Below are 24370 nucleotides of genomic sequence, written 5' to 3' on the forward strand. Positions count from 1 at the left end.
AGTTTTTGAACATGTAATTTAATGGTTTAAACCACCAATATAGGATCCTTCATTTGTTTACTGTACACTTAAAATGGTGATATCACCCTTGAACAACAGATAGCATTAGTAGAGGGGAGAGAGTTCTGAAAGTGGTATTTCAGTTGTATACAGCTATTGTAGTTTCTAACAACAAGTTACAATCTGAAATATAGTGCTTGCAGCTGTAAGCAGTTACGACAATCAAAGCGTTCAACAGTTCAAATGGGTCAGTTCAAAGTGATCTTGTCGTATTTTGTGTATTAATCTTTTGTTCTATGAAGTCCCGTAATCACGGCATAATTTGAAAAGCCAGAGACCTTTCTTCCCGTAAAGTGGAAGTTGTCAAAACACTTTTGGCGGAAGGAAGATATACACAACGACAAATTACTATTATAGTTGGGGTAGGGCAAAACTCTGTGAGTAAGATCTCCGTTGCAATGAGCAAGAAGCAAGTGTATCAGCAAAATAGGCTTTGGAAGTGTGGGATAGATCCAAATTGAGGTATCAAGAAACTAAAAAGATTGGCTCTGGGAAACAGAAACGCAGCTTCTAGAGACTTAAGCATAAAAATGCCTGAATATGGTGTAGACAGTTCGCCTGAAAATGTTCGAAGGATTCTTTGTGTTTAGGGAATAAAAGCACTCAGGCCAAGAAAGAAAGCAAAAATTACTCCATTCATTGCAAAGAATTGCCTCGAATGGGCACGAGGCCTAGAACATTGGACTGCTGATGATTTGAGAATAGGAGTTTCAGTAATGAATCATGTGTCTTCGTGTCTGATGAATGTTCAAACTATGTGCGACGTCTGCCTCTAGAGGAATTCAGGTTGAAATGCTTCCAACAAACAGTGAAGCATCTTATTTCAGTCATGGTCTGGGGTGTGATGTTTGTCTTTGGGCCTGAGAAACTGTATAGGGGAGCTTGCCCCAGTACCGGACTCTTCCCATTGCCGGACAGAACTAATTCTAGCATTCCGGCATTAGAGAGCAGTAGCTGTTCTACATGTGTCTGTAGCATTTATGAGCAGGGGTAAGTGTTTGGCGCCACTTGTCTGTCGTGTGCGCCAGTCTTAACTAAATCGCTGAACATTGATCCTTGCTGCTATTTTGCTCACACATAAGGAGTGCGATTTAAGTTAAGATTATTGGCAGAAAGCATGCATAAAACGAAAACCACTCGTTCGATCTCAAAGAAAGTTTCACCCTTTGCTTGTCATAGTATCTCACGAGTGTATGCTAAGTGTGAGCGCGTAAACATAAACGGGAAGTGAATGACAGCTCAACAGGGCAAGGCTGTGCGCGAGAGGCTTATCCAATTCTACGAGAACCAATGGACATGTGATTTTACGGCTGCTTTAAACCATTTTAGGTGTGAATATCCTTATAGTACAGTGCATAGAATGTTGAAAAATTATGTGGAGACTGATGAAGCATCACGAAAGAAGAAATCTGGTTGATCAATTTCAAAATGTACACAAAAAGTGAAAAGTTCGATTAGACGAGAACTCTTGAAGACCCCTAACTTGTCAGACAGTTTTTTAGGACGAAAATATCAAATTTCTGAATTCAGTGTAAGGAAGATCAAGAAAGAATACGGATTCAAGGTTAAAACATGTAAAAGTGCACCATTTTATACAGACGAACAGAAGAAGCGCGCTAAGATCAACTGCCGCAAACTCTCCGACAAGAAGTTCGCGAACAAGATTGTGATCATGGATGATGAAACTTACTATTACCAAAACTTAGCGTTCGCACCTGTTTCCAAGTATGTATCGTACATTGGTAAACGTAAAGTTAATCCTAGCAAGTTCGTGAAACCTAAAGACAGGTATACGAAAAAGTTTTTGATCTGGCAAGCTATCGCGGCAAACGGTAAAGTTTCGTCTGCTCTTGTTCGAAGTGGGACAATCAACGGTGACCAGTATTTAGAGTACATTGAAAAGGTTTTGTTTCTATGGATACAAAAAGAGTTCACCGGACATGACATTGTGTTTTGGCTCGATATGGCATCCTCGCAGTATGTGAAAAAAGTGCGAGACGCGCTTACTGATGCTGGTATCAGGTTTGTCAGTAAAAACGAGAACGCCAGAATTTCCTCAGGCTAGAAACATTGAGCATTTTTGGGCTCTAGTTAAACACGAAATGGCTAAAAAGCTTACTTTCATCAAGGATGTGAAAGATATGCAAAACAAAGTGGTCGGAAATATCAAAAGAAGTGGCAAGAAGTAGTGGACAAGCGCTTTTCCAGAAGTTGCTGTTCAAGCTTCGAGAAATCGGCCGCAAGGGTGTCTACAGTGTCAAATAGTAAACTACTTCTTTTTTCAAATATCATTTGTTTATTATATTAAAATGTGTTGTGATTTCTCAAGAAATAAAAAAGTTATTACAAAAATTCAAAGTTCCCTTAACTTAAATCGCACTCCTTATAACTTTTACAGAAGATTTGCAACTTCCTCGGGTAAGTTAACTAAATATATCTTACTCTCATAATATTTCTTAATAATTAAAGAAGCGTTAACTAAAATTCCCATGGTCTTTAGGTTGTAACATTTTTCTAATAGATCGTGTCGTTCCAATACCGGACACTCCGAATATTACCAGTACCGGACAGAAGAAATTCCCCAATTAGTCTTAGTTGAGAAGATATTTAGGGTGGACTTGATTTCTAGGAACTTGGTACAAGGATGGCTACATACAAGAAAGGGAAATGGGATAATGAAAGTATGAAGAAAGCTGTGGATAGTGTGTTAGCGGGAAACTGTAGTGTTCGGAGAGCTTCTGGACAAAGCAGAGGAAAATACTCTTACGGAGTGTCTTATTTGTGGAAGTTTCGATGAAAGATTGAGTACAGTGCTGCAGTTGCCGAGGATGGTCACATGTTGGGTGTATTGATTACTTCATTTGTGAAAATTGTAGGCAGTGAGATTACTGAGATGAAACACTTAATTTGAAAAATCTTTTCGTTTAATTTCCTACACATTATTGTTACTATAGTCTTAGTTTTATTATTATTGTAGAAGTTTATAAGTATGTTACTTGTACCAACGGTTGTAACAGTAGTCACTTTCGTGTACAATTTAGTAGGGATAGAAACATTGTTGCGGTGAAGTACTATTTTATTTTACTTTTTTTAATTTATAACCATCAATGGGTTGTAGAAGTATTTTTTTGTGGACGCTCGTATATTTCGTAAAAACAGTAATTATTTTACGATTTATACTTTATTCTGCGACGCAAATAACTTCTTTCTTCGATGGGAACTGTTTTTCTTCACACGCATCAGGACAAAGGAGTCTTTTATCGTTCACTCACACACACACACACACACACACATATATATATATATATATATATATATATATAAACGTTGTTTTGTGGTGAGAATGTTTTAGTGAGCGACAAAGGTTCTCAGTGTTTCTTTCTTACACATTAATATGCAAAAATATGTTCTATAGTTATTTGGAACTGAATTAAATGTATTCTTCAATCATTTATGGAAATATTAGCTGACCAGATGTTCTAACTCCAGAACGACTACAACCACATCGCTTTGCCAGTTCGTTATTTAAATGTTCCCACACCCAAGACATCGCAATGTCTTGTGCGTCGCAGCCAATGGACTAAAAAATTAACGTCAATTCTTTTTTATATTCTATTTGTATATACATGCAGGTGATTTAACCTGAGTGGATTTTGGAATGAACTGCCAACTTTGACCAGTCGGCCAGCGCAGCTCGTTTCTCGAACCTCTGAGTTCGAGGAGTGTTACTCCGTATCGCCAAGAAGACACCACGTCCGTGGCTGAGTTGAGTTGATTTTAGTTTAGCGTCCTTTTCAGCAGCGAGGCTATATGAGACGTGGACCTACTGATTAACGTGGAATCCGAACCACATGAGCTCCCGCCGGGAATCGAACCCGGGTCTACCACGCCAAAGGCGCGTACGCTAACCGCTTAGCCACGGAGGAGCTCACCACGTCCGTGGCATCGAGCATAACATTATGTTAAGAGGCACAAGCTAATTAGCCAGTAAAGGACGTATCTTACGTCTAGCCCCAATCAGTGAAGTTCCGGGTTCGCAAACCCAGTGCGTATCAGTTGCAAACTCGCCCTCCAACATTTTCATTCTATTTTGTCAATTGTCTGCATTGTTTTTGCTAGAGACTAACGTCATTTTTGTGGAATTACTTCCTGGGATTATGCCGGTGTCGCTCCCACTGTCCTAATTCCCCATGTACATTAACGGTGTGAGTAAAGTATCTATAGTGAAATCCTAATTATAATAGTGTAGTGAAAAAGCGAAGTGTGATTTTATTAGTAAAAATAATTATATATTCAGTGTTGAGTGTTGAGACTGTTTTTCTCTCCTACATTATTTATTTTTAATAGTGTTTTAATAAATAAGCAGAGTGGCATTTTATTCAATATGTTTTTGTTGCAGTTGTGTATGAGTAATGTTTGTGTGCGTTGTGGTCTGAGTGACCGTCTGATCGTCCGTGAGGTTTTAGAGACGAGACATCCGAAATTATCGGTGCCTAATGCTCATCTCGTTGTTGAGACCGACGAGCAATTTGGGGATAATTCTGTAATTCCTTTTTGGAGATGTCCTTCAATGTCTTAACCAGGTAAGTCCAGGTCTCCTGAAAATATTCATTGCCAGGACAACGGAGGACAGACCACGGTAAGCGGTTATAAATTTTCTACTCAATTTTCATACTTTTAAACCGAAAGTACTAATAGAGGGTATAGCTCATCTCGTCAGCTAATATTGTAAGCAGTGAATTATGTAATACTATTAACATAGCAAATAAATTGTATTTCATAACTACAACATATCATTTGCTTGCATATTTACAACCACCCCTCGCTTTGATATTTATAGTAATCTGTCCGGCACTGGGAACAGTTTTTTGATCAACGCCGTTTTGAGCATTTTAGAAAATCAAAAAATTTAATGTTGAAATCTTATAATAAAATGTTATGCTGTGATTATTGTCAGTGTGTTTTCTTATATCGATTTGTTGATTGGTTTTTAAGCAAATAGGAAAAAAAGCTTAGGTGTCCGGTACTGGGGTAAGCTCCCCTATATTAGAAGGAACAATGAAGCATGACCAATACCTACACGTACTTCAAGAAAAACTGCTTCCCCATACTGCAATATGGTATGATGACGCACACTTGATCTTTATGCATTATAGAGCACCATGCCACATGGTAAAACTGTGACAAAATTCTTCGAGAACAACGAAATTAGTGTTCTTCCGTTGCATGGCAGTAGTTCTGATATGAAACCGATTGAAAACCCCTGGAGGTTCATGAAGGAAAAGCTAAGAAGAAGCATATTACAAACAAACATTAATTGATCGAGGAGATAAACAATTTGTGGTATCATGATGCTGAATTGAAGTCAAAATGTGCTAAACTCGTATACGTGTATTGCATGCCACAAAGGATAAAAGACTTAATAAAGAATAACGGATTTCATACGAAGTAGTAATCTTTGTGTGAGACATCATTTTCTTCTAAGTATTTCATTTCATATTTTATTTCCGATTTAGATACGTACACTTATTCTATTTATATCTAATGTCACGTACGCATTTGTTTAATTGATATTGAAAAGTATCATGACCAGAAGTGTCATGACCAAAAGAAATTAGAACAGAATTACAGATCAGTAGTTTGGACTAACAAGGGAAGAGAGGGAGATTATATATCGAAGTGGAAGATGGTTTATACACCAATCGAAAGCACTAATGATACCTATTACGAAACTGTAATAAAAATGTTCCGAATGCGTATACTGTGAGAGTTAAATTAGTATACAGGGTATCTAGAAAATCCGTTGCCACCCCTATTAATCGCAAACGGTATGACAGATGCCAAAACAGGAAAACAGGTGTTTGATCATTTTAAAACTACAATGTATCAAAGCAAGTATTGTTGTTCCAGGGACACCCAGGCGGGGTTCAACTCAAAATGTGCAAATGGTGACGAGATCAAGTAGAATATCGTTGGAAAGCTGTTGGGAAATGAAAGTAGATGGAAGAAGTCTGGACGTTCTACGATAACTCTGTGCAAACGTCTTGCGTTTTAGTTCTTTTTCTGTAGTCCTGTTCGTTTGTTTTCACTTTAATTCATGTGCGCAACGTAAAGAAAGGAAATTCGCCTACTATGAGATTCTGCTCTTCGGGGCCCATTAATGTGTAAAGAAAGAAAGAACAAAAGAAAGAAAAGAAACGACAAGAACAAAAAACAAAAAGGGGCGGAGATATTGAAGTGGAAGATGGTTTATACACTAATCGAAAGCACTAACTATGCTCATTAAGAAACTGTAATATTATTATTGCTCTGAATGCATGTCCGGTGCGAGTCATATGCATGTTTAATTGTAAGTTTTCCCATTTTCACCGAATATTGTATCAGATAGCATCGGAAATGGTTTGAATAAAGTCTAAAACTGATTTTCTAGACATTTGTGTTTGACAAAAGTGCTAAATCGTAGTTCATTTTACATACACAGTGAATAACTACTTCCATACATATGTATTTGTTTCATTTAACAACGGCTTTCAAACAATATTCTATTTGACCCCCCTTGAAATTTGAAAATTTTGAGCAGGACCCCGTCTGGGACCCTCTGGAGGACCCTGGGACAAATATTTCTAATTCCAATCATACTATAATATTTTCGAAATGATGACTCACGTGTTTTCCTGTTTTGACATCTGTCATACCGTTTGCAAATTCAAGGGTTTCCAACGGATTTTCTAGACACCCTGTATATTAATATAACTCGCACAGTATATGCATTCGAAATTTTTTATTATAATTTCGTAATAGTTGCCATTAGTGTTTTCGATTGGTGTATAAACCATCTTCCACTTCGATATATAATCTCCCTCTCTTCCCTTGTAAGTTGAAAAGAATTTTCTGATGTAATATTGTAAGAACTGTAGAATATTCAGAAACTGAATGTCGAGTCTAATAATTTGAACACGTCTGTAGTAAGGACAGACTATATTTCACATTTGGATCTTTGCTTAAAAAAAAAAATCTTGTTCAGTGTTTCAGGATTAAAATAAATAAATATTTATGCAACGCTCAAAATAAGATACCTATATGCTACGTCATGAAGATGAAGATTTAAAAATAATCAAATAACATCACAGTTAGTTTCCACAATTAAAATCAATGGTCTAACAATAACATGCTGTTCGTATTTCAAATGTATTAAATGTATAATAAATAAGAGTACCCAGAACTTTTCATGTGGGTGTGTGTGAAAGTAAGTAAAGCCAATCTACCCTTTTATTATAATATTTTTAGGAATAAGTTTTATTGGGTTTTCTGTATTTTAAAAGAATGAAAATGTGACAATTGAAGGGAAAAAATAATCATATAGGGCGAGCACTGGCAAATCAAACATATACTCATATAATGCTGTCTATAGGATTTTGTCCGCCTTGTCAGAATTGTTCTTGGGTTTTATATCGCTTGGGTTTTGTCCCCGCTCTCGTTACTACAGCCATTATATGCATCTACATGACTTCCGATGTGCATTTGAAAAAAACCAGGAGTCAAGCATTTTAGTGCTATATTTTCCTTAAAAATCCTTCCAGCATAAAATTCCCTGTCTCCAAAAGTTAGGCAGAACGAGAATTTCCGTTCTGCCTAAAGACAAGATCATTTAAAATATTTTCTACAAAGTGCTGGAGAGCCTTTAGGCAGAACGGGAATGAATCATGAGCTCCAAACTAAAATTTCTAATATGGAGATGTGTTTATATAAAACAGTCCCTTTTTTCAACATTAATAAATTGCACAACACTTGAAATTTTACTTTTTTTAAAGATGTGCCAAATATAAACGGAATTCGTAAATTTGAGGAGAAAACTTTCATAATAAACTCTCGATGGGGATGGAACTCTAGACCCTGTGTGCAAGTCACACGCGCTAGCAACTACACAAGCAGGGAGTGCTGTTTCAGGTAAAAGCTTCACCCTCTCCGTACAGAAGAAGAACTTCTTTGTAATTCACTTACATATAATACCAACATGTAACACTTCCCAATGATAACATTCCGATTTTGATCAAATTTGGCAGGTAGATACTACACATAAAATAAACGAGTCCGTGTTTTTTTATTTTCTGAAGAAAAATAGTTTTAGAGGACAAAAGTACCCACCCAAAATTTTGAAAGTTGACGCCCGAAAGGCAAGAACAAGTGGATCGAAGTGAATGAAATTGTTCACAAATTTTGTAGACATAAAATGAAAGAATACGTATTTTCTATTTTTCTGGAAGAAAACGGTTCGGTGGGGCACGACGGACCCCTCCAAACCTTTGATCACGAAATATCAAAAGTGCTAAATACAGTATATCACAAGTGCCTAAAGGAAATGACGAATTGCAACGAAACTTTGTGTAGTGACAATATGCAAAAAATAAATGAATACGGGTTTTTTTATTTTCTGTGAAAAAACGCTGTTAGGTGGCAAAAGCCCCAAACAAAATTTTTCAAAGTTAATGCCCGAAAGGCAAGAAGAAGTGAACCGAAGTGAATGAAACTATGCACAGATATTGTAGACGTAAAATGAGGAAATACGTGTTTCGTATTTTCCTTTAAAAAAAATGGGTGGGGCACTGACCTTCTAAACTGTTAATTGCGGAATATGAAAGGTTCAAATAAGTGTACGTTAGAAGTTCCTAAAGGATATGAAGAACTGCAACGAAACTTTGTGCAAAAATAAAATGAACACGCGTTTTTAGTTTGTGCGGAAAACAGTTTTGGGGATAACGCCCCCTCCGAAAAAAAAGTAAATATTACCGTAGTAACGGAGTAAGGAATGGACCGAAACTATGCACGTAGATACTAGACTTAAAAGTGATAAATACTATTCTTTTTATTTATGCTGAAAAACGGTTTGAAAGGGCCTAAACCTCTCCCGGAATATTTTCAAGAAAGCTCGAAATCTCGAAAAGGACAGGAATAATTTGCAGAAAAAGGCGTATGTACATACGGTTTTGCCGCCATCGCACTCTTGTATGTCGTCATCCACAGGAGAATATTGGGTGGTATTCCTTTCCCTGTCGTCCTTCGCAAATGCTAATGTTAATATTTCTTCTGTGTCCAAGTTAACCATATATTCCATAAAGTATTCCAGTAAGCAGATATGTGTGCTGTATTCCTTTCCTCTGCTGTTATTGGCGACTCTGGTCGATGTATCACTTTAAGAGCAACAAACAGTAAATGCAGAATGTTAGTGGATTTATGGTAGATTTCCCTTCTTTAACACGCTGACGAAACAACGAATTCATATCATACACATATGAGTGTCTGAAGCAATGTACTTAACTTCTTGATTAGATATTGTGTACACATGGTAGATATTGATATATAATTTTGTATGTGTGGCTCACTATCTTGAAGTGTTCTTTTGTGGCATTCATATATCATTAGCACAAGTAAACAAGTTATTGCACAAGCCAAGGGCCAAATAAGTATAATTGCACATAGCCTTGTCAGTTATCGATCATATGTTTTGCACACATAAATAAAGTTACTATGGCTCAAACTTATCATATGCAGCGATGAGCATGACCACCTCGTAGGCTTGTTACTGCAAGATAACATTATGTAAATTTCAAAATACAGTTTGATATCTTCTGCTGCCCAATTATATGAAATGGTCCTTCCGATTACACATCTCTCGCATTATTTGTTCAGTAAATGGCGCTTTAACACCTTCCTGTCTGTGAGAAGTAAGATATTCGTATGTCGTTTCAGAAGTTGTCTTTTACGTGTAGTTTTTCAATGAGTGGGACACTAAGATATGCTCGTAATAGAAAGATATACTTGCCCCAGAAATATTTGTTGGGAATGTGAAATATATGCTGGAAATTTCTGCAAATGGTTTGTGAGGTTTTGCATACTTAGAACTTTTTTTCAAAATATTTCGGAAGGGGCTTAATCCTCTTCAAATAGTTTTTCCACACATAAGAAAAAACGTATTTCTTACTTTTAAGTCTATTATCTGCATGCATTGTTTTCTCGGAATCGCTTGTACTCCTTTGTCGAATTTGGCCTTTGTCACTATTTTTTGAGATATTTAAATGGCGGCCGCTGTCCTCCTGCAACCGTTTTTTCACACAAAATAAAAAACCGTATTCCTCAATTTTCTATCTAGTATGTGTATACGCCTTTTTCTGCAAATTGCTCATGTTCTTTTGGAGATTTCGATCTTTTTTGAAAATACTTGGGGAGGGGCTTAGGCCGCTTTAAACCGTTTTTCCGCAGAAACGAAAAAAATACGGGTCACTTTATTTTGTGTCTAATATCTACCTGCAAACTTTCGTTGAAATAGGCGTGCAAAACTTAACGGATGTTCCATGTTAGGTCTACGAAGACAGCGCCTAACCAGCTTTCACATCAAGATATGTCAACAAGCTTTGTTTCTTCTGACCAGTCCTCGAAAAATGCAGAGTTGAAAGCTGCAACTCAACCGTCTGCGCAAATATCTTTTAATGATATTTGTCCTGTACCAGTTCTCGTACCAAGAAACGATCGACGTAAACGACAGGCATTTGTATTGAATTTGGATGTTCCAAACACCTCTGCGAAAGAATTTCCCCCAAAACCACCAACACCAGGGGAAGAAAGAAAAATACTTGTGCTACATAATCGGATAACTATTGCAGTGTTCGTGGGTTGCATTATTTTGATTCAGATGGTTCTAAACTGTACTGGATAAGGTGCATTGCCTGTCAGAAATTTTCATGCTACATGTTTTGAAGATCCTGCTAACTGGCCTAGTTGTTTGTAATCGTACAGGCTAAGGACATCTTCGACCCTACTTGAGTTTGCTTACAGGTTAACGACCAGATACGCTCATGTCACACTATGTTCCAAAATAAAGCACCACATTACATTTGCAAATGCCTGTTTGTACGTTATAGTATCCAGAAGATTTCAAGTGACTAACGGCTTAACATTCCTGATATTCATTGTGCAAAGGTTTATTGTACTTTCTGGTATTGCCTTAATATTTACTTAATCTATTATAACTGTATCAAAATTACTTTATTTTCGTAGTAAAGGTACGATTTTCTATACGTTCGGTGTTTCTTTCCTACAGAGTGTTGATTGTTGTATTATTTGCACGCATTCTATATAGTTTGTGTACATTAGAGTAAGCTGCATTCAGTATTGTATGGATACATATTAGACCTCACAATAAACAAGAAATCTTTTTATTACCCAACATTACGGTAATAGACATGCCAAAAAAGGTGTGGCATCTTGCCCACAACGAAATAGGCATCTTACGGGAAAGATGGAGATGTTTACTTATCCAGCCCTCTATCACTTACCGTATCTAGTTCTTTCAAGACCGTCACACACTAAACTACTTATCCTGTAAGTTTCAGTCTTCAACTCTGATTATTCTCTTCCTATTGTACTATGAATAAAATCTTTGGCATCTTCCCTCTACCCATTTGGAACCTGTGTATTAGGGGATGTATTGATTTAGCTATATTTAGCTGTCACGTCTTATCACCATATACTAAAAATGAAGATATAACGGCATCCGCCAGTTACTATTTGGTACCAAAATGTTCACCATTCTCTTAGGTATTGATCAACACCAATATCATCTCTCTATGACTTACGGTTTCCGAGATATGGATCCTTAAAACTCCCGAAGTAGGAACTTGTTTGGTCAATACCTAGAGAATGGTAAGAGTGACGCAAAAAAAAAATTCCATCACTTCTTTAAGATAGTTTTTGATGCTCTATCAAATGAAGGGCTCAAAATTGAAAAGTTAGCGAATAACAGAAACACACACACATACAAACATAGAGAATTAAGTAACGAATGTTTTAAATTCGTTGAAGATAAAAAAGACATATTAAGAACGATAGTAACTTTCGTAGCAGATACGGATATTCACCGATAATTTTTATAAACCGTATTCTTAGCCATTATGCAAAATAATAAGCAAATGCAACAACATTAGAAACAATAATTTTTAATTTTAAAGTGAAATAAAAATCCAATAAAATACAAAATGTGAAGTTATGATACTATCGTTCACACTAGATAAGGATTTTCTTTGAGAAAAAGAAACTTTGATATAATTATTCTTGGTCCTTATTTATTTCCGCATCTGGAAGCTTTCACCTTCTCTTGCTAGTTTGTAAAAATCTCGCCACAGCAGGCCTAGTTTCATAAAATGCTGTTCCGACAAAATAAAGTGCAATATGTATTTTGGAATTTAGAGCCTTTCTTGGAAATCTGGACTGATTAATTGATTTAAATATTGTATGTATTGATACTGTTTTCTCTCGGGTCAAACACTAGAGGCTAAACCGCTAAACAAATATAAGACTTTACTAAGTTTGAAAATACAGAGTGTGATTATATATTTATCAATTTAAATTGTGATATAATTTACTTTTAAATAGTGATGTAATTTTAAATAGTCAGCCTCTCAAAATAAAGAGGCTGATTATCAGTTTCATCTGGCTAGTGAACGTTTTCAAAGTGCTGTTTTTAGGTTTCAAAAAAGTAGTGCTTTTCTTCGACATACTGGTAACGGTTAGTATCGGTAACGCACTGAAAATTAAAAATTACTAACACTACACACTGCCAAACGTCACAGTGTTACCTCTAATCTGAAAATACTAAATTCACAAACAAAGCAAGCTGTTAGACACAATTACATCGTACGTCAAAAATCAACAATAGTCCACAAAGCAGCAAACTCTTATTTGTGTGCAAGTTATTAAGGTAATTAAGTATCCATACAACCCATTTTGATAATACAAGTACACACTTCCTATTACATCAGATTAAAACTCCTGTTCCTGTTCCACAGTTTTAACAGCGTTCGTTAAAAGCATCTGACATGACGTCTTTGTGTGCTAACATGTAAAGAAAAAGCAATAATAAAGTAATTATAACACAAATAATGGCCTACAAAAGTTCGAAGTAATCTATATCGAACGTAAAACTATATTCTTTTTGTTTTGGCTGTACTTTGCTACCTTGTATTCTTTGTTCATATTACCCTTATTTAACTAAATTTGAGATTCTTTGTCTTTCCCAGCTTTTGTATATATATTTATGCTACTTCTTTGAATCAGTATGTTTTGATGACGAAGAATTATATTTAAAGGATTAGTTTATTCTCGTTTCTTTTTTGTATTTTACTTTTGTTTTTAAACAATGTAATAAATTATTAAGATTCTCTTATAACTTAAGTGCATTTGTTTTTAAAGCTTAGTTCTAGACTTCAATAAAAATTTAATCCTCAGTTTTATTGCTTGCCAATTAATTTCTTCCAAAAAATATTTGTATGACAAAGGAGGATATCAATGTGCCCATTGTAATTGTGAAATTAGAAATATTAGAGAAGGTAAAAAAGGTTCGAGAAATATTCGAGAAGGCATTCAAAAAAAATCATTCAATGTTTCGATTCTTTCACCACACCAACAGTGAGTACACTACACTGAGGACTTCCCTACGGAACGCTCTTTTTATTAACCGAATTTGAATTTATCAGGCTTATTTTAGGTTGGTAAAGTACCATTTTTTTCCCTTTTCTTTCAAACTTCTTTCTGTTTATATCTCAGTAGAAAAGAGGTTGCTCTAGCTTTTCCTGACGATAAATAAATGCGGTGTCCGACTTCTTTTATAAAGTTAAGACCTTCGGGACCCCAGGAAGTACCTGATCCGATAGCTATAGTGACAAAATGATATTTGTCAAGTAAATTGCTGTACATCTTGCGATTTTCTGTTTCACGGCGAGCAGCCACGTTGCCAGCTTGTGCTGAAGAAGAATGTAGATTTAATGGGGCGAAGGTATCGGAACAAGTAAAATCCCATAGAAGTACTTTTCCTTTCTTCTACGGTATTAGAGTCATACCATCTGGCCTCTTCCCGTCTGCACGACTGCATCCCAACGGTTCGCGTATAGAAGGAACGCCTGCTGAAATTAGTGCCCTCATGATAATGTCGTTGACGCTGGAGTGGCCTGAATGTCTGTCCGCACTATTGGCACAGAAAAGTCCATGATCTTTAGTAGGCAAAGTATGTAGCCCGTACTTATTCAATAAATTCTCAAATGGAGGGATAATAAAATACTCTGTATCTTCCGATTCTTGATATTTATGGGGAAAAAGAAATGTGACGTGCCTGGTATAGTAACCTTTCGAGTAGTAAATACATCAGCCGATTTGTGCTGTTTTATTGTATGAAGTACGCTTGCAGATAACTTTTCTTGAGCGTCAACTTCAATTGGATACGGCGGTGGTCGTAGCTTCTTATATACTGATAATGTGTTATTTTGCAAATCAATTTTGGTCTGTAAACGATTTAGAATGTCTTCTCCAAATAAAGGCAAAAAGTCTCCGTGCTCTAAAATTCGAAAATAATGAAAGTTGTTGAGCCAATTCTGAATTTAATTAAAGCTATATAACGCAAATTTACGATGGAGCTCTCAATTTCTCGTAGATTGGTGTTAAATGGAATCAATTTTGTGTTCAGAGGAATGCAAGATTTGGGCCATAGGCTCAACGAGCTACCTGTGTCAAAGATAACGGGATACTTTTCTTTGTTAATTGTTATATTAATTAACAATTCATGTTCTTGATTTAACAATTTAATGTGTTCTCTTCTGTCGATGACTGGATTCACAGTATAAAGTGATGTCATTAACTGTCTATTAGAGCTAGTACTTGCAACTTTTTGATGATCCTTTACTTTCTGATTTTCAACCCTCAGAACATGTTCTTGAAAGGATTTGTCCTGGGGCCCCTCTAGGCGTTTCGCTGCTTAATATTCTTATAACACGTACTGGAAGAATGGCCTTTTATAGCACGTGACTGTTTCTGGCCTACGAGTACCATTATTTTTATTATTATTTTTAAAATGGTTTTCCTTTCCATTTCTGTGCTGGTTGTTACGGCGCCCCGCCTAAATTGTGAATTCTTAATAGCATTTTGCGCTACTAGAAGAGATAATTCGGACATTTGTTTAGTTAATTTAGTGAAGTCTAATGAATTATTTGCGCTAGAAGTACCAGATGTGCTAGGCACGGGGGGATCGGGAGGGAAATTCGGATTACCAACTTGGGGAAGAGGATTTGGAGGTAATTGATTTTGTGATGCACCCTGTATCTGCGGTGCTGAAGGTACAGGAAATACTGGGGCAGGTTGTTGGTATTGATTCCAATTAGGTGGCGGATTACATAATGGATAAGTTAATAGCTGATGATGTATAGGGAAGGAAGCGCCAGGGACTGGCGATTAGTTTAAACTGCTGACTAGTGAATTGTGATCGCAGAGTGAACTGCCTGTTGTAACTCTACACAATTAGGTTTTTTCATTAGGTCATGTGCCTTTTCCAGGTTGTGTGTGTCTGTAAAACTTGAACTGTTGTGAATGTTTCTAACGCGATCTTTTGTAAAAAGTTTTTCTTTACTCCTAGTGATAAATAATTTATTTTCTATTCCTCGGTGGCCTGAGGCAGAACTTATCGTATAACTTTCAATTTGCTTAGAAAATATGCATAAATTGACTCATTTTCGCCCTGTTGGACCTGGAAACTCATCCCTATAGGCAGGTAATTTGGTCTACCTAAGTCAACTAATTTAGATTTTAATTGTTCATAATTGAGTAAATCCAATCGGTTCTGAGCTTTTAACTGTAACAATAAATCTGTTGCGTTACTTCTTTGCAATATCTGATTAATTACTACATTGCGATGCTGAGGGCAAGTTTTCAACATTTCTCAATTTAATGTAAATGCATATGAATGCACTAACAGTTCAATCTTGCTTTTGCAAATAATCAGGTGCAAATTTCGTTTCTATTAATATGCAGTACTCCTCAAGTTGTAAACAAAGTTAACCACTTCCTTGATTGAAATGAGATAAATCATATTCATATAATATGAAATATTCATATATGACACATTCAATAATAATTGAACTTCATATTTTGTATAATGGCCACTGAGAAAAGAGATTGAAAACGTAGATGGCTACAGGGGCGTCATTTCAGACTTTGCTTGGGGGGGGGGGCAAGAGCACCACCGACATAAGAATTTCACTGGGGGGGGCAATTGCCCCCTCCTGCCCTCCCTAAATGACGCCCCTGGATGGCTACCGTTTGGTCTGTTCTTAATCCTTTCGCCCTGATCCTTTTCTTGTCCTTGGTGTGTTCTCTTAAGATACTAAACCTATAGTAAAAGTGCTCGATGGCTGAAAAATGCAATGGAAAATTAGATACTAGAATCTTCAATAAAAGAGTGTGAGTTTTAAAGCCTTACTTTGTTTCTAAATCTTATGTACAAGTAATTGGTGTAGTTTCTGCTGTCATTGATTCAAATTGTATCATCTGTTTCTCACATAGTTGAAAGAGTACGTGTAGGAAATCAGAGATTCTCTATTCGAAAAAGATATATATTAGTTTTCAAACGAAATGATATTTTGACCTTACTAACTGTAACAGTATCTTAATCTACAGTTTATCACCTTCTAAACAATGTATACGGTAACTCAAAACTCCACAGAACTAGAAACTCTATAGAATAACATAAAATGTACTTAATGAATTCCTAAAATTTTGATGGAATCAGAGCTTTAAATATTACTAACCTCATAAATGAGATCGCGTTGCTTCGTACTTCTGTGTACTTCCATGTTCAGCATTAAAATGGTTTCCGGTATGATCTTACTTAAAGACCGGAAACAGATTTTGTATGTAGAGTTCGAATTATGTTTTGAACTATGAATACTTTTACTACAATTTGTCTTTAAACATACAGGAGAAACAATAAGTGTATATTTATCAGGGTTTTCAAGAGTACTACCTGAGCTTGGCTCATGGAAGTAGTCACCCCAGTACAAATTAATGTTCCTCACTCGAAACTAAGAGAGGGAAACTTTCTTATTGTATTAATTGAGGGGTCTAGTATCATACTCCACCACATCCATTTCATTTAGTTTCGAGTAGTCTCGCAGTGAAGCTCCATATACACGAGTACAAAATCCCATATTTGTACTGGTTTTATAGTATGAAATATTAAGCTTTTAAACAGAATTCATGGAATTCCTTTATATCTAACATAAAACAAGCGATATGTAAGTTAATTTCGGTTTAAAAAATGGATTTGGCGGGTTTTTATACTACGCGCCTCAACTGTTGTATGCAACAACTAGTACATTAGATAGCGTTTACTCCCTCACTTTCATGCGATAAAAACTCTTTTTACGACTTTCCTCACGAGCCATCTCTGGTTACAACCAAAACAAGTTAATAAACTAGACAAAATATTTGATAATTACATCTGTCAGGAAATATGTACACCATAAGAATAAAACATTGCATCTTGCTTACAATTTATGCAAAAATGGGTTGTTATATGCTATAACAAAGTATGCCTCGCTCTTTTTTTTTTTTTTTTGGCTCCATTACTTTATTTTTATAAGAATAAAACGGAATATAGATTATTGATAGAGAGAATGAGTTATATATCTCTATATTCTTCAAGTTTCAACCGAAAGAGTTTATTTTTCGATTCCGTTTAAAGCGCCATATTAGTAGAAATTAGTCAACAACAGCTGTCAACACTGCACGTTCAAATCCTCTTTTGAACGTCGGAAGACCGCACTCCCTCCGCTTCGTTGCCTCTCTGCACTACATACGGAGTAGAACACCACGCTCGTAGCTCTGTTGTGAACGTGGTGTGATGGTAGATTTAAAATTTAAAGAAAATTTCTATTGATTGTACACTGTAAAAAATGAGGTGTTGAAACAACACAAAATGACTACAACTTTAGCGTGTTACTTATGTGTTAACTCAGCAGCAAGCACATCGCCTTCCGAGCATATCAGAAATAACTCTTTACTTCCTGATTGAATTTGCATTGGTATTTATCGTTTAATATAAGCAAAGCTTTGCGAATCGGTCACAATATTATTGTTGTAAACCTGTGAATCGTCTGACAACAGGTACATAGGCAACAGTTGTTCCATCTTATGTTCATACATGCTAAGACACAAGAGTAACAGATAAAGAAAATAGATGGAAGCACTTCTATCTGTGTAACTTTTGTCAGATGATTCACAGTTTGCAACAATATTATTGTGACCGATTACAGAAAACATAGAATGTTATTAGTTACTTGTTATAAATGCGAAATATATTTCCTTTGCTCATACCAAACAATAAAAAACAATACAAATACTCACAGCCAGTAAGGAGGTATTTCTGTTATCTCTGAAGGCGATGTGCTTGGCGTTGAATTGTCACACAAGTAACACTCTAAAATGGTAGTCATTTTGTGTTGTTTGAACACCTCATTTTTCGCCGTATGATGTTATGCAAAAGGAAAAAAAGCAATGGAGTGTTAATATAATTCTCTAAATATTATTAACTATCTTAAGGAACAAAGCACAATCTTTTGTGAGTCTCGTGCTCCTGTAAACTGAATAAGGCAATGGCACTGATAAATTCTGTAGTATAAGAATGTGCTATGTTGCTACCGCTAGGAAGTTCTCAATCATCCAACAAAGCTGTTAAAATCTTTTTTCTATGAAAATTATGTTTTGAAGCCATTGAAAACTTTCTGAAACACAGCCAGTTTGCGAGCTTGCGATTACATTAAAGGGTGGTTTTCGCAACCAAATAAATTAGTCTCACTTCCGTTAGGGCAATCATTGTACGTTATCTTTCATGAGAAGGAATATCAAATTTGGTGTTATAACTTTCAACTGAATAGAAGATATCAAGTTCGACTTTAAAGAATTTGATCTATAATTAGTTGGTTATTATAAAGAAAAATTAAAATATGATCAAGTTAAAGAAGAAGAAGATTTCGTTTGATTTCAAGAAGTAAGACTTAAATAGAAGGTGAGAGGTTTACCTTAACCTTGTAACTTTTAAACTAACATACAAAAATTGCTTAAATTTTAAATTGCTCAAATTTAAACATCTGCATGGGAATGCCACCCGATTAACAATGTTGGCAACCTATTATTATTATTATTATTATTATTATTATTATTATTATTATTATTATTATTATTTAGTGTCCTGCCTTTGAAAAGATTATGCGACTCTTCATGTTTGTTTTTTCTTTTCAAAATTATTATTATTATTAATTTACTTTATGCTCGGGTTTGGAAATGTTTCTTCCGCGTTTCTTCATCTTCAGCATCCTCTTTTACCTTCCAACATTTTTATTTTATTTTATTTTATTTTTTTATTTTTCAAATCTTCGATAAGATTTTTTTCGTCTTCCTATATCTCCCTTTTCTTGAATGGCGGTATGAAGAAGACAATTTCTTCCCAAGATGTGCCCAATCCAATTGGCCTTTCTACGAGGAAGGCTGGCTAAAAGCGACCTCGTCTCTCCTGCTAGTTATGAAACATATTGTTTTCTTTCTCTATCCATTTTATCTTCTCCATCTTCTTCCAACACCACATTTCGATGCTCTCTAAATATTTCTTCTCTAAATTTCGTAATGTCCAACTCTCTGAACCACATAGTCTATTGCTCCATGTATAGCAGTTGGCCAGCTTCTTCCTTTGTTCAATATCAAGCTTCCTAGTTAACACTGATCTTTTCTTGTTCAATGCTTCTTTAGCTATTGTAAAGGTGTCAACAACTTTTAACTAGTCTTTAATCCGTATTTAGGTTAAGTTCTCTAATTCACACAACAACTGTTAGGTTAGGTTCCCGCTAAATTATTATCATCTGAGATAGTTTACAAACATATCTCTTATAACATACCAGCGCCCAATGACTCCATATGTTTCTTGCCTCCAGCTAATTATTGTTACTTTTATACAAGTACAATTACAACTCTTACGAACTCCTTACTTCACTTCTATCAATCGTTTCTCTTTTCTGCTAATTCTCTTTTATCTAATTCCTCTCTACATCTAACTTCTTTCAAGTTCCATTTACTGTTTATCAATTAACTAAACTTCAATCTGTCTAAACTCAAAATCAACAACTGTTTCTCACCACATCAAAAACTCTCGTCCTCCTTTTCTTCTTCTGGCTAGTGCTATTTTTTAAACATTTCTAACCTAACTTCCTACACTAATTTCCTACTACTAACAACCATGATTTTTTTTTTTTGGTATAGTAAGCGTCTCTTGTCAAAGTACTTCCCAGATGCTTGAAATTATCGTTCTCTTTAAGTTCTCTTTGTTTTACACTGGCCCGTAAGGGAGCTTTTTCACGGGATATTCTCATGACTTTCAATTTTTAAATGTTGATTTTCATTCCATATACTTTTCCAGTATCAACTATTATATGAAAAGTTCCGTTGAGGCTCGAAACGGAATGCAACTATCACCTCTAACTAGAGCATTTGATGTGTCCGAAAACAAACTGCAAGACAAGATTTTCAAAGTAGATAGGCCTAATAAGAAGAAGACCGGGGGTTATCCAACGTTCTCAGAAAAGCAAGAGAAGGAGATTGTACCCAAAAAAATTCCTAAAATTAGACGCCGTGGCATTTGATATTGTCACGTCAGCACGTTAGCTAACTTTTTTATGGCTGGATATGATTGGGTGTATAGTTTCTTAACAGGGTATATGTTAGTGACTGTACGGAAAACTCAAGAATTATCATTTACTAGAGTTAATGGCCTAACAAAAGAAACAATAAGACTTTTCCAAGAATGTTATGAAAAGAGTAATGAGTAGATCAATCCATGATATGTTTTAATTGTGACAAACAAGTTTACAGTTGGTCTATAACACAGGAGAAATGTTATCGAGAATAGGAAGTAAAGGACACTTCTGTCAGGAATTCATATCGTGCGGTTGTAAGAAACAGTGGTAATCAAATTGCAAGTGTGTTAAGTATTCTCTCCCTTGTACAGCCTTCTGTGCATGCGATGCTCAGTGCTCTAGGATAACTGATGTTCTTTTTTCCCCATTGTATCAAATATGGTAATTGGCAGGGCCGGATTTAGGGGGGTGCAAGGTGCACGTGCACCTTGCACCCCCTTCGTTGTAAATATACACTACCTAAAGTGAGAAGCTAGCAGTAAGTTTTGCAAAGTCAATAGTTTAAATCAATTTTCTGAATGCTGAAGGAAAAGAATTCATCGAAACCAGACACTTAGCATTTCCAAAGGAATTCCTCATTCACATCACAGACATTTAAAAAGACTCAAATTTGATTAAAATGTAATGGTAGTTATTGGTGCACCCCCTCAGAGAATCCTGGATCCGGCCCTGGTAATGGGTATTATACGGGAACAAAGCGATCTGCAGACGCTTGTCCCTGAGTAGTGTACCGGTACTTGATAAAAACAAAGTGATCTCACTTCTACTTTTTTTTAAAAAATATTTACATGTAAATAAATAAGAAGACTGTTACCGTAACGAAACAAAACTGTAATTTCATATCCAAATACTGTTGCACGTTTATCTTATGCGTTAAAGTAATCACTGTTTAGTATAAGCATGCTGAAATCAAGATATGCAAATGTTGCACTGAAAAAAATGTTTTGGTAAAGATCTGGTCTAAATATATGTTCCTTCTTATTTTCTATTCTTTTTTTCTTGTTATTGTTTTTTGAAGTGTTCGTAATTGAAGATTTCTGAGATATTCTGATTTGTGAGTCCGTTTTGTGTTGCAATGCAAAAATATGAACTAAAATGGATGCAAAAAAAAGAAAATATTCAAATTTCTCTATGAAGATATTATTTTACGAATATGACTCTTATATAATGATTTGTAGAGCTTGTGATTTCGGTTCCAATGGTGCCTGAATCAATTCCGTAGGATCAATGGTTTCAGAGTTATGGCAAATTAAAGTTTTCAGATCGTCGGCCATATTTGCGACGTCACTGCGGCCATGCGATGTCACTACTAGCTTGTGTCCCAGTGTGTGTTTTTTAGACTTCCTCCAAGTGTACTTTTATGCTGAAAAATTTCCTGTTTGTAGCCAGTCATGAATTATTTTCACATTATTTGGTTCATATCTATTGCACTATGTAGTTACTCGTGTCGTTTTCAATTGGCACACAAATGATTATTTCTGTTTACAGCACTTTGATATCTCAAACCGTTCCGGAGATACGATAAACATTGATAAAAGTTCGCAACACTGCTGAAAATGGCGTATTTGTGGAAAATATATAAAATGATTGTTATTTTCCTTCACAACAATAACTTTTAGTAGATGTAATTACAACAATTACATGACTTAAGCAGTGGAAAGTATATACGGCTACATAAAGGAATGTTCACCTAGTCATTTCCTCAATTGTTTCATAAAGTTAGCTATGCATCCACTATACACTAACAAGATACTCTAATTTACTACTGTACCTTACTGTGAGTGAAAGTGACCAAAATTGCACTAGGCCTTACACCTTCAGCACACTAACCTTTGCATTACTCGTCATTTTCCGCTCGCTAATATTCCCTCTTGCTCCCACACCTCCCAGAGGGTTATAAGCAAGGCCTGGATTTTGTTGACAAGTCAACTTTTTTCTGTTACGCATAGGACAAGGCAAGTTCAAATAGAAACGTTATCCATCAACTCTAGGTTCTAAAATTATATTTTTCTAGGGTCAACCTTTGGTCACTTTTTGCCGTTTTAAAGTTTCAGGTCATTCTTCACTATTTTAAGGTCACTTTTAGGTCACTTATGGCCTTTTTATTCTTTTTCTTCTACATAAGTAAATCTTAAAATGAACACTGTTTACGGATGTGAAAAAGACGAAATTAAATAATCTCATTTTATGCTTCCTGATTATTGGGGTGGAAAAACTGCATTCTTAACAAGCTAATGAAAACAAAGCTGTAGCGGGATGATGAAAGGTGGGGGTTGGTAGGTGGCCAAACAGATAGTTTTGGGTTGTTGACCACAAAGGATGTGATCACGTGAATAACTAAAAATGGATTAGAAGGCATACAAGGATTTTAAACAGAGTTTTTGTCTATTATTCTCATGTAGTCTACACTTGCGAACTTTTTATTGTTTAAGAGTGCTTCCTAGTTTCAACTCGGGAGTGAATTGACGCTTTCAATACTTACAATGATGTATAATGGACTGATCAAGGGACTGCAACTAACTGAAACAAAACTTTGTGAATATGAGTAAGAAACGTTAATCAAAAACTAATAGATATTTTTAAAATGTCAATATTTAACGAAATAAACGTTTTTAGAAAACGCAACTTTTAAGGTCAATTTTTGTGAATTTTAGGGTCATTTTACAGAAATTTTAGTGTCTTTTTATAGGTCACTTTTTAGAAAATTATAGGTCAACAAGATCCGGGCCCTGGTTATAAGCATTTTAAGTAAAATTAGAAATCAGCTTATAAAACAAGAGTGCTTAAATGTTAGGCGGTCCCGACCTCAATTCCCGGTGAAGACACTCGATTGAAAAAGTATAACAGCTTAGTAGTTTGTTGGCATTATTTCGACATTCATAAATATTCATGAGTGTCGATAATTTTGACATGGTAGCAGTTGGTAATACACGGACGGTTGACAGTGTGAAAAATGGATACACCTTTTTTTCGCATATTAATGACACATAATGTATGCAGGTGCAGCCGGAGGTAACATGACACATAATAAATGGTTTCCGGTCAAAAGAAATGTTAATTGGACAAGCAGAATACAGAAAAGACCTTTTCGGAAATAAAATATGCAGATCACACACGTAGAACAAGGTAATTCATTAATATTCAGCACATGTAACGCAACAGCTGCTGGAGAACATTCTAGAAATTGTGATCGTTGGTATGTGTGAAAGAAAGCACTGGAAACTTCCAGATCTTTTTTCTAAGCTTATTATTGTTGGAATAGGGGAAAGAACACACTCGAACCTTCTGGAAAGATTGAAGGGCATATAAATACTGATGCATTTGCATGATGTGTACATTTAGAAAGAAGAGGGCACCAAGAACATCAAGTGTTAACTTTGCGAAGAAGATATTTTACTACTAGGAGAGATTGGAAGATTGGTAAGTAATAACGTTGTAGTTTTCTTGTATTAGACTTGTTCATTTTTATATGGGAAAGGGACATATTGTAATTGTTTGGAGTATAAGGGGACGGAACTGTTTGGTTTTATCGGGAATTGATTGCGGATTTTCCGGCATTGAAAAAATGATATGACTCGGTGTACTTTTATGGAATTGTAACGTGACTAAGATATAGTATAATGTAATATGTAGGGAATCAACATTAATGATTGCACCGGGAATTGAATGAGTATTCTCCCATTTGGAGAACTGTACGCTAAATTGTATGCTTGCAGTGTGAACTTATTACTTATACATAGCTATGAATTGTG

The sequence above is a fragment of the Thermobia domestica genome, chromosome 9 (genome assembly GCF_964235325.1).
Source record: "Thermobia domestica chromosome 9, izTheDome1.hap1.1, whole genome shotgun sequence".
In the NCBI taxonomy this organism is placed as follows: Eukaryota; Metazoa; Arthropoda; class Insecta; order Zygentoma; family Lepismatidae; genus Thermobia; species Thermobia domestica.